We start from the raw sequence: 12614 nt of genomic DNA, 5'->3' as shown, positions 1-12614 counted from the left end.
ACTGACTTGATGGCCCTGACAAGATAGATTGCATTTCTTGTAACATTTGTTTATTTTAGAAGCCCGCGTTATTCCATTTTTGCCATAATCTCTGTATTACATTTACTAAGATTACTAAACTAATGTTAACTCTTGCAGTTTCTAGAAGCACAATCAGTAGGTATTTTCTGTGGAACATGCTGACTCCCTCCAACAATCTTAGAAAATGCCTACTGATGACTTGCTCCCCTTGTTAGATCACTCGAGTAACAAAGTAAGAAGCCGGCCTCAGACTTGCAGGCTATAAATCTCAGTTCTGTGTGGCTGCAGAGAAGTTATTTAACTCCTGTAAGCCTGTGGCCTTATCTGGAAAAAAAAAAAAAAAAAACTGTATGAAAATGGTTAACTCAGAGAGTCTAATCAAAGATAAAATGACATATCAAGTGCCTAGCAGTGGCTGGTATACAGCTAACACTGAATGAGTGTTAGGCATTATTATTATCTTTCTCTCTAATCCCTTAGTGCTTGAGTTTCTGTTACCATGTCTTTTGCCAGCATTATGAACCTTCCTGGATACCATCTAAAGTGTCATCCTAGAGTCAGTTGCTTCACACCAAGATAGTCGAGATTATCACTGGAGACACTGTACTGCAATTTCCCACTAAGTGTCTTTAACATACAGTTTCTCTTTGCACAGAACTTTTATTCACCTCTCTCCATTCTGAAGTTGACCCCACCTATCTCAATCCATGATTTCTTTCCATGCTCAGTGCAGCTTGAAGGCAATTCCAACAGATTTTAGTCTTTCTCTATCAGTATGATTTATTGTATATCTGCAGGGTCTGGGTTAAAATTGTCTAAATGTGATTAGCTATGAACAAAAGCAATGCACGATAAAGAATGACACAGCCACTGTCTCGTCCTTCAGGGTGTTAAGGGTGATCACATTTTCCTGCTTTATTGGGGAAAAGCTCATTCTGCTGAAGGCATTAGGGCAAGGTGATGAAATGCTGCTGCATGTAATTTGATATTAGGTATTACCTTCATAATACCTCTGTCTTCCTGCCATAAAAGCTAAACCATTTGCAAGCATTAATGTGGTGCAATTGAGTACAAACCATTTTCCTTTGTGTCTCCCTGGCGGTGGTGGAGTTAAAATGATAATAATAATGATAAAATATGTTTTGTTTGCAAGGCAAATGATTAGCAATAAAGATGAATAATAACTTTTTATTAAAAATTAGAGTAAATAGCAGATGGCTGAACCCTTGGATACCCTGATAGAAAAAATCCTTGGTGCTCTAGCTTGAGCACTTTGGGAAATGTGCATGGTACTTACTTTCTGATGAGTAACAGCATGTAGCATTGTTAAGCTTGATTAAGCAAATTTAATTAGTGTTAGTCAATGCATTTTTGTAAGTGGATAAAATATATTCCAGTTTAGGCATGATTGTTAATCTTTAATTTATGAGATAAAAGTTAAAATGCAACCATAAAATATTAAAATTGCAATAAACTGCATTTAAAGGAACTTATGCTGTTAGACTTTTTCAGTTATTTTTTAATTCTATAATTCAAAGGGAATTGCCCTAGTGTTTCCCTGTTTCTTCAGTTTTTGTTATTATACATCAGGTAGCAGAGGTAACAATGGTAACATGAGCCGTATGTTCCCAGCTGAGGATATCTAAATTGTAAATGACTTAGGACCACACTACTCCAAAATCAGGTTTTATAATATTCTTCAAAACCTGGAGGTTTTGTTGTATGTGTTAGTCATTCAGTCATGTCCATACTCTTTGTGACCCCATGGACAACAGTAGCCTGCCAGGCTCCTCTGTTCCTGGAATTCTCCAGGCAAGAACACTGGAGTTGGTGGCCATTCCCTTCACCAGGGGATCTTCCTGACCCAGGGAGCAAAGCCAGATCTGCATTACAGCCATATTTCTTACCAACATCAAGGAAACCCTTGTGTTGTATAGGATTTACTTATTTGTTTAGTATTTACTTATTCACATAGGACTTACTTATTTGTATAGGACTTATTTAGTATTTACTTATTTTATATAGGACTTATTTGTCATATAGGACTTACTTATTTAGGGTTCTTGAGAAGTAAGACAGGAGAAAGTAAGGCAAGAGGAAAATTAAATAAACAACTTATCTTAGAAAATAAAATTATCATAGAAAAAATAATTAATTTAAAAATTCAGAAATCATTCAAGCAAGGTATTCTCAGGATTGGAGGAAATCATATCCCAAACTAACTTGAGAGTTTTCAAGCCCAAATTAATCCTTTTAACACTAGTCACCAATAATTAAGTAGATGCTGGTAGAGGGCAGGACCTTCTGCTTCACACAATTCTCTTTCCTGAAAAATACTACATCCTGATCAAGCACAAGCACAAGATTTTAAGCAGTTTTCTAAAACTTATATGTCACAGCCAATCATGCTAGATGAAAGATTTGGGGGAAAATTATTTTATAAATTTGTTTAAAATTATTTTTCTCTCCAACTGTTCTTTCCTCAGATTCTTTTTCTTTCGCTCTCTCTTCCAGATCAGCTGCTTCAAAGTTTAAAAGAGCTGGTCAGAATAAAGTGTGTGTGTGTTGGGTGAGTGTAGTAGGAGGCAGGTGGAAGGAGCATTTGAGCTTAGCCACTTTATAGAAAAATGGGAGTATAGACCATCATTAACCCTATCCAAAAATATTTTATCAAGTCCCAACAGGAGCTCTAAAGATGGTAGCAATACATTAATCCCAAGAGCATGTCTGGCCACACAGGGCGACTCCTCCTCAACTGCAGTGGGAGCACTGAGACTGCAGACCTCAGCAGTAAGTAGTCTTTGACCAAGGATACGGGGGCGGGGGGGAGGGGGAAGAGGAGTGAGGAAAGGAAAAAGCTGCACAGATTCCAGTTAGAAAGTGTTTAAGAGGGCAGAATGGGCGAGGTAGCCTCACTGAGAACACTCATTTCATGTATCTCTTCAATCGGTATGCCAGGCACTGTGCTAGCTACTAGGCTTATAATGCTGAGAAAAACTGACATGGTTATTATACTTCATGGAAGCATGAATTTTTTCTCTTTCTTTATTCTTGATGTTCTAAGTTTTTCCAGTTTATATATTTTTCAGATCAAAATTTCTGTTTCTTTATATTATGTATGTCCTTGTTAACCTTTCAGTTGTGATCACTGTCTTAAGAATGTTTGCAATTGCATTTTCAAAACTTCTGTGAGGGCTGCTTTAAAGTCTTCGTCAGGTAATTCCTATCTTGCCTTTGGCATCTGTTAATCATCTTTTCCCATGAAAGTCAGTATTTTTTCCTTATTCTTTGTATGCAGAATAATTTCTATTGAATTCTGAAGATTTTGAGTATTTCCTTATGAGAACCTATATGTTATTTAAACCGTATGGGGAATATTGATATTTTTGTTTTAGCATGCACATGACTTGATTAGTTTTGTCCCACAGGTCCCAATCCATCTTCAGTGGCCTATGGTTTCAGAGTTAACCGAATTATCAATGCCTTTGCAGTGACGTCTACCAGATAAAATATAGGACACCAAATACTTCATGAAATATACATATACTCAAGTATTATGTTTGTATCTGATTTTATATATATATATATATATATATATATATATATATATGGTTTATCTGAAATTCAAATTCAACTGGCATCTCATATTTTTCTTGCTAAATATGGCAGGCTTATTTGCAGACTATTAGACTATTTGAAGACTATCCAACCGTTCAATAGTTTGACAGTCTTACTTGTAGATTATTGGAATTTGTCCTTGGTGTTAGCTATCCAGGGGTGATCTATACCTTATTTCCCAAAGTAACAAAAACAACAACATCAACTATATTTGAGAGATATATGTCTTTATCTTGATTCTCAAAGTCATTAGTATGCCAATAAACTCAGATTCCTGTAAGTGTAAGTATAGAGAGACAGGAAAGTGAAAACCAACAGCATAGGTCATGCCTCCATAGTCACAGTTGCATGCTCTCTTTTTACTGCAACTGTGACTATGGAGGCAGGTGGATTCTTTACCAGCTGAGCCACCAGGGGAGCCCAAGAATAGGGTAAAGGGAGGGGAAAGAGACTGGGTGCTGTAGCCTGAATGTTTGTGTCCCTCCAGGATTCCTATGTTGCCATCTGCCCCTTCAAGGTAATGGTATCAGGAGATAGGGTCTTGCGGAGGTGATTTGGTCATCAGGGCAGAGCCCTCACGAAGGGGCTTCAGTTCAGTTCATTCAGTCACTCAGTCACGTAAAACTCTTTTTGACCTCACGGACTGCAGCACACCAGGCTTCCCTGTCCATCACCAACTCCCGGAGCTTATTCAAGCTCATCTCCATTGAGCTAGGGATGCCATCCAACAATCTCATCTCCTGTTGTAGCCTTCTCGTCTCACCTTCAATCTTTCCCAGCATAAGGATCTTTTCAAATTAGTCAGTTCTTCGCATCAAGTGGCCAAAGTATTGGAGCTTCAGCTTCAGCATCAGTCCTTCCAATGAATAGTCAGGCCTGTTTTCTATTAGGATGGAGTGGTTGGATCTCCTTGCAGTCTAAGGGACTCTCAAGAGTCTTCTCCAAAACCACAGCTCAAAAACATCAATTCTTTTGGTGCTCAGCTTTCTTTATAGTCCAAATCTCACATCCATACATGACTACTGGAAAAACCACAGCTTTGACTAGACAGACTTTTGTTGGCAAAGTAATGTCTCTGTTTATTAACATGCTGTCTAGGTTGGTCATAATTTTTCTTCCAAGGAGCAAGTATCTTTAATTTCATGGCTTCAGTCACCATCTCCAGGCCAAGAAAATAAAATCTGTCACTGTTTCCATTGTTTCGCCACATATTTGCCATAAAGTGATGGGACCAGATGCCATGATCTTAGTTTTCTGAATGATGAGCTTTAAGCCAACTTTTTGACCCTCCTCTTTCACTTTCATCAAGAGGCTCTTGAGTTATTCTTCGCTTTCTGCCATAAGGGTGGTGTCATCTGCATATCTGAGGTTATTGATATTTCTCCCAGCAATCTTAATTCCAGCTTGTGCTTCATCCAGTCCAGAATTTTTCATGATGCACTCTGTATATAAGTTAAATAGGCAGAATGACAATATACAGTCTTGACGTACTCCTTTCCCAATTTGGAACCAGTCTGTTGTTCCATGTCCAGTTCTAACTGTTGCTTCTTAATCTGCATAGAGATTTCTCAAGACGCACATAAGATGGCATTCCCATCTCTTTCAGAATTTTCTAGTTTGTTGTGATCCACACAGTCAAAGCCTTTGGCATAGTCAATAAAACGAGGTAGATATTTTCTTGGAATTCTCATTTTTTCAATGGTCCAGCAGATGTTGGCAATTTTATGTCTGCTTCCTCTGCCTTTTCTAAATCCTGCTTGAACATCTGGAAGTTCATGGTTCACGTACTGTTGAAGCCTGGCTTGGAGAATTTTGAACATTACTTTGCTACTGTGTGAGATGAGTACAATTGTGCAGTAGTTTGAACATTCTTTGGCATTGCCTTTCTGTGGGATTGGAATGAAAACTGACCTTTTCCAGTTCTCTGGCCACTGCCAAGTTTTCCAAATTTGCTGGCATATTGAGTGCAGCACTTTCACAGTATCATCTTTCAGGATTTGAGATAGTTCAACTGGAATTCCATCACCTCCACTAGCTTTGTTCATAGTGATGCTTCCTAAGGCCCACTTGACTTCGCATTCCAGGATGTCTGGTTCTAGGTGAGTGATCACACCATCGTGGTTATCTGGCTTGTGAAGATCTTTTTTTTTTCTTCTGTGTATTCTTGCCACCTCTTCTTAATATCATCTGCTTCTGTTAGGTCCATACCATTTTTGTCCTTTATTCAGCCCATTTTTGCATGAAATGTTCCCTTGGTATCTCTAATTTTCCTGATGAGATCTCTAGTCTTCCCCATTCTATTATTTTCCTCTATTGCTTTGCACTGATCACTGAGGAAGGTTTTCTTATCTGTACTTGATATTCTTTGGAAATCTACATTCAAATGGGTATATCTTTCTTTTTCTCTTTTGCCTTTGGATTCTCTTCTTAGCTATTTGTAAGGCCTGCTCAGACAACCATTGTGACTTTTCACATTTCTTTTTCTTGAGGATGGTCTTGATCATCGTAGGGATGCCTCTTGTACAATGTCATGAACCTCCATCTATTGTTCTTCAGCCACTCTATCTATCAGATATTCCCTTGACTATTTTCACTTCCACTGTACAATCATAAGGGATTTGATTTAGGTCATAACTGAATGGTCTAGTGGTTTTTCCTAACTTTCTTCAATTTAAGTCTGAATTTGGCAATAAGGAGTTCATTATCAGAGCCACAGTCAGCTTCCAGTCTTGTTTTTGCTGACTGTATAGAGTGTCTCCATCTTTAGCTGAAAAGAATATAATCAAGCTGATTTCTGTATTGACCATCTGGTGATGTACATGTGTAGAGTCTTCTCTTGTGTTGTTGGAAGAGGGTGTTTGCTATGACCAGTGTGTTCTCTTGGCAAAACTCTATTAGCCTTTGCCTTGCTTCATTCTGCACTCCAAGGCCAAATTTGCCTGTTACTCCAGGTGTTTCTTGACTTCCTGCTTTTGCATTCCAGTCCCCTATAATCAAAAGGACATCTTTTTTGAGTATTAGTTCTAGAAGATCTTGTAGGTCTTCATCAGATCAGATCAGTCACTCAGTCGTGTCCAACTCTTTGTGACCCCGTGAACTGCAGCATGCCAGGCCTCCCTGTTCATCACCAACTCCCAGAATTTACTCAAACTCATGCCCATTGACTCGGTGATGCCATCTAGCCATCTCATCCTCTGTCATCCCCTTCTCCTCCTTCCCCTAATCCCTCCCAGCATCAGGGTCTTTTCCAATGAGTCAGCTCTTTGCATCAGGTGGCCAGAGTACTGGAGTTTCAGCTTCAACATCAGTCCTTCCAGTGAACACCCAGGACTGGTCTCCTTTAGGATGGACTGATTGGATCTCCTTGCAGTCCAACGGACTCTCAAGAGCCTTCTCCAACATCACAGTTCAAAAGCATCAATACTTCAGTGCTCAGCTTTCTTCACAGTCCAACTCTCACATCCATACATGACCACTGGAAAAACCATAGCCTTGACCAGATGGACCATTGTTGGCAAAGTAATGTCTCTGCTTTTTAATATGCTGTCTAGGTTGGTCATAACTTTCCTTCCAAGGAGTAAGCATCTTTTAATTTCATGGCTGCAATCACCATCTGCAGTCATTTTGGAGCCCCCAAAAATAAACTCTGACACTGTTTCCACTGTCTCCCCATCTATTTCCCATGAGGTGATGGGACCAGATGCCATGGTCTTAGTTTTCTGAATGTTAAGCTTTAAGCCAGCTTTTTCACTCTCCTCTCTCACTTTCATCAAGAGGCTCTTTAGTTCCTCTTCACTTTCTGCCATAAGGGTGGTGCCATCTGCATATCTGAGGTTATTGATATTTCTCCCAGCAATCTTGATTCCACCTTGTGCTTCTTCCAGCCTAGCGTTTCTCATGATCTACCCTGCATATAAGTTAAATAAGCAAGGTGAGAATATACAGCCTTGAAGTACTCCTTTTCCTATTTGGAATCAGTCTGTTGTTCAATGTCCAGTTCTAACTGTTGCTTCCTGAACTGCATACAAGTTTCTCAGGAGGCAGGTCAGGTGATCTGGTATTCCCATCTCCTTCAGAGTTTTCCACAGTTTATTGTGATCCACACAGTCGAAGGCTTTGGTGTAGTCAATAAAGCAGAAATAGATGTTTTTCAGAACTCTCATGCTCTTTTGATGATCCAGTGGATATTGGCAATTTGATCTCTGGTTCCTCTGCCTTTTCTAAATCCAGCTTGAACATCTGGAAGTTCTCAGTTCACGTATTGCTGAAGCCTGGCTTGGATAATTTTGAGCATTATTTTGCTAGCATGTGAGATGAGTGCAATTGTGTGGTAGTTTGAGCATTCTTTGGGATTGCCTTTCTTAGGGATTGGAATGAAAATGGACCTTTTCCAGTCCTGTGGCCACTGTTGAATAGGTCTTCACAGAACCGTTCAACTTCAGCTTCTTCAGCATTACCAGTTGGGACATAAACTTGAAGTACTGTGATATTGAATGGTTTGCCTTGCAAATGAACAGAGATCATTCTGTCGTTTTTGAGACTGCATCCAAGTACTGCTCTTCAGACTCTTTTTTTGACTATGAAGGTTACTCCATTTCTTCTAAAGGATTCTTGCCTGCAGAAGTAGATATAATGGTCACCTGAGTTAAGCTACCCATTTCAATCCATTTTAGTTCACTGATTCCTAAAATGTCAATGCTCATTGTTGCCATCTCGTGTCTGACTACTTCCAATTTACCTCGAATCATGGACCTAACATTCCCTGTTCCTAAGCAGTATTGCTCTTACAGCATCAGACTTTACTTCCATCACCATCACATCCACAGTTGGGTGTTGTTTTACTTTGGCTCCATCTCTTCATTCTTTCTGGAGTTATTTCTCCACTGATCTCCAGTAGCATATTGGGTACCTATTGACCTGGGAAGTTCATCTTTCAGTGTCCTATCTTTTTGCCTTTTCATACTTCACGGGGTTCTGAAGGCAAGAATACTGAAGTGGTTTGCCATTCCCTTCTCCAGTGGGCCATGTTTTGTCAGAACTCTCGACCAGACGGTCACCATCCATCTTGGGTGACCCTACACAGCATGGCTCATAGTTTCATTGAGTTAGACAAGGCTGTGGTCCATGTGATCAGATTGATTAGTTTTCTGTGATTGTGGTTTTCATTCTGCCTGCTCTCTGATGGAGAAGGATAAGAGGCTTATGGAAGTTTCCTGATGGGAGAGATTGACTGAAGGGGAAACTGGGTCTTGTTCTGAAGGGGATACCCTTTGAGGGGATACCCCTCGTCCAAGGGTAGAGAAGCCCCAGCAAGATGTTGGCATTGGAGCAGTGGCCATGTGGCACTGGAGTGACTTTGAAGAGATACCCTAAGTCCAAGGGCAAAGGAGAAGCCCCAGCAAGGTGGTAGGAGGGGCAAAATCATGTTTAGAATCAAACCCCATGCCCAACAGAGACGTTCAGAAGGCTCAAACAAACCTTGTGCTCACCAGGACCCAGAGACCCCACAAAGACTGAGACAGAACTGTGTCTGAGCGTCTCCTGTGGGGTCCGGGTCTGCAGTGGCCAGCTGCAGGGGCAGGGGCTCTGGGTGCAGTAGACCTGGGTGTGGCATAAGCACTCTTGGAGGAGGTCACCATTAACCCACCATAGAGCCGCCAGACCCTACACAGGCCTGGGGAAACAGACTCTTGGAGGAGGTCGCTGTTAACCCACCACAGAGCCGCCAGACCCTACACAGGCCTGGGGAAACAGACCCTTGGAGGAGGTCGCCATTAACCCGCCATAGAGCCGCCAGACCCTACACAGGCCTGGGGAAACAGACTCTTGGAGGAGGTCGCCATTAACCCACCACAGAGCCACCAGACCCTACACAGGCCTGGGGAAACAGAATCTTGGAGGAGGTCGCCATTAACCCACCACAGAGCTGCCAGACCCTACACAGGCCTGGGGAAACAGACTCTTGGAGGAGGTCGCCATTAACCCACCACAGAGCCGCCAGACCATACACAGGCCTGGGAAACAGACTCTTGGAGGAGGTCGCCATTAACCCACCACAGAGCCGCCAGACCCTACACAGGCCTGGGGAAACAGACTGTTGGAGGCACAAGCAGAGCCTTGTGCCCCAGGACCCAGGAGAAAGGAGCAGAGACCCCACAGGAGACTGACCCAGACAGGCCCGTGAGTGTCCAGGAGTCTCTGGCAGAGGCGTGGGTTGGCAGTGGCCGGCTGCAGGGTTGGGGGCACTGAATGCAGCAGTGCATGCTGGGACCTTTTGAAGGAGGTGACATTATCTTCATCACCTCCACCATAGTTTAGCCTCAGGTCAAATAACAGGGAGGGAACACAGCTCTGGCCATCAACAGAAAATTGGATTAAAGATTTACTGAATGGGTTTAATACCCCTAAAAAAGACCCCAAAGAAATCCCCTACCCCTTCTACCATGTAAGGATAGAGAGAGAAGTCAGCAGTTTGCAGCGTTAAGGAGGGCCTTCATCATTCCAAATCTACTGATACCTTGATCTTGGACTTCTCAGCCCGCAGAGCAGTGAAAAACCCATTTTTGTGGTATATACGTGACCTGTGGGCATGTCCTCAGTCACTCAGTCCTGTCTGACTCTTTGCGACCTCATGAACTGTAGCCCGCCAGGTTCCTCTATCCATTGGATTCTCCAGGTAAAATACTGAAGTGGGTTGCATTTCCTACTCCAGGAGATTGAACCTGCATCTCTTGTGTCTCCTGCATTAGCAGGTGAATTCTTTACCACTACATCACTAGTCTAATGCTGTTTTTGTTACAGCAGCCCAAAAGGACTGAGACACTGGGGTATTTTCCCCACTATTTTTGAGATTTAAAATTTCCCTGTTTTATTCCTCAAGCCAGATTTATATGCCAACATTTACTTTTTAGGGCTTCCCTAGTAGCTCTGAGGTTAATGCATCTGCCTGCAATGTGGGAGACCCCGGTTCGATCCTTGGGTCAGGAAGATCCCCTGGAGAAGGAAAAGGCAACCCACTCCAGTACTCTTGCCTGGAGAATCCCATGGATGGAGGAACCTGGTAAGCTACAGTCCACGGGATCGCAAAGAGTTGGACATGACTGAGCTTTCACTTTCACTTTCATTTACTTTTTAGAGTTCTTTTCAGGAAAGCTGCCTATAATTTCTCAAGTTTTTTTTTCATAGTTGCAATGGAGAGGAAGATTGATATGTGTTTATTCCATCTTACCCAGAGCCTACAATATCAAATCTTAGAAGACTGCAATGAGTTAAACACATATATTATAATCCCTAGGGAAATCTACAACAAATAATGAAAATATACATATTGATAGCAGCAAATTCAAAAGAGAAACTAAAATATATAATAAAAATATTTTTAAATATAAACTGCAAGAAAGGAAAAATAGAGGAACCAAAAAGACTTGAGACAAATAAAATAAAAAGTAAGAAAGCAGACATAAATACAATCATATCAATGGTTACATTAAAGAAAAATAGGTTTCTATATAAGTTGTTTTGGAAGGACTAGAAATTAGCAAAATACATTCTGTTAGCAGCTCCTTAAAATTTAATATATAATGGAGCTGAGAGGATGGGAGTCAAGAAAAGCCTTAAGTATTCAGGATGGTTGTCTGTGGGTGAGAGAAGCAGAGGAAGGGTATGCTTGGAAGAAGTCTGGGAAGAGAGAATGCCTAGGCTGGACCTGGCCATTCTTGGGAAAAATGGAATAGTGATGATGTTAACTACTTCTGGCTCTCTAAGTTTTATTTGCTCCTTCTCAAGCAGCATCTGGGCATTAGACCCTCATTTAGAAGACTCTTCTGAGGTACTGAGACTAGCCAAAGCTTTTGGCAACTTGCCCGTAGTTTGAGTCAAATACTTGCACACTATCAGCTATTGTGCTACAATAGATGATGGATGGAGGATGGATGGATGAGTAGATAGATAGATAGATACTTTTTTCATACTCATCAATCTGCACAGGATACATTACAGTCCTTTTTATAGTTTAAGAAGCACGTGATTTAGAAGTGTATATAATTTACCCTAGCAGTGGGGCTCATATTTTGAATCCAGAATTGTCTTTAAATTAAATCCATACTCTTTCCACTCCACAATGTTTTTGTTTTTTTTTTTTCTTGTCAACAGACCTTAGCATCTACAACATATAAAGTGAAGACACTTTACTGGGACCACTATTGGGAGCCTTGTGTTGGACTGAAGCAAGACCAGTTTAGACTATAACAACCAGATGTATGAAGACTAAAAATCGTTTTGACTTACTTTCAGTGTTGTATCATATTGCCAGCTCCCCAAAGAAAGGAGAAAAGATTGATGACTGAAGATATAAACAAGAGAGGCGAATATCAGCGTTTCATCAACTGATCACTGAGCACCTGTCAGCAAGCACAAGGCCATCTATTCGGCCTACATACATCATTATGTAATTGAAGGGATCATTCAAAAAGAGGCATTAGTAGTGCTCCAAAAACAATACTTGTCATTTCTAACAAGTGCTAATAGTTAAAAGGCAAGGACCAATTTAAATAAAACTATATTCAAATCAAAATCAAATTAAAATTCTAAAGATGCAGAGCATCTGGAAATCAGCTCTTCCAGGACTTTAGGTAAACAAGTAGAATTCTAAATGTACTCAAAAAATTTTTTTTACTCTTTTAATAAGAATTTTGCATTCCATTTTTTAAGATATAGAAAAGTATTTTTAACTCAGTCAAACTGAGAATCATTTTCTATATGCGCTGAACTTGTAATAAACATATTCTCCATTCAATTTATTTTGGGGGGATAAAGCTTAAAAATATACATTCGTTTAAATTAATAAGTAGGAATAATCTGACCTGTGTTCCTACATTATACATAAATGCCAGAGGAGCCCAGACTTTAGGGTTAGCATTAATGCATTTCTGGCATTCCTGTACTTATGTGCTATGGTGATTTAGGTTGAGGTTAAG

The sequence above is a fragment of the Odocoileus virginianus genome, chromosome 25 (assembly GCF_023699985.2).
Source record: "Odocoileus virginianus isolate 20LAN1187 ecotype Illinois chromosome 25, Ovbor_1.2, whole genome shotgun sequence".
Lineage (NCBI taxonomy): Eukaryota > Metazoa > Chordata > Mammalia > Artiodactyla > Cervidae > Odocoileus > Odocoileus virginianus.
This window is presented reverse-complemented; position numbering follows the sequence as displayed.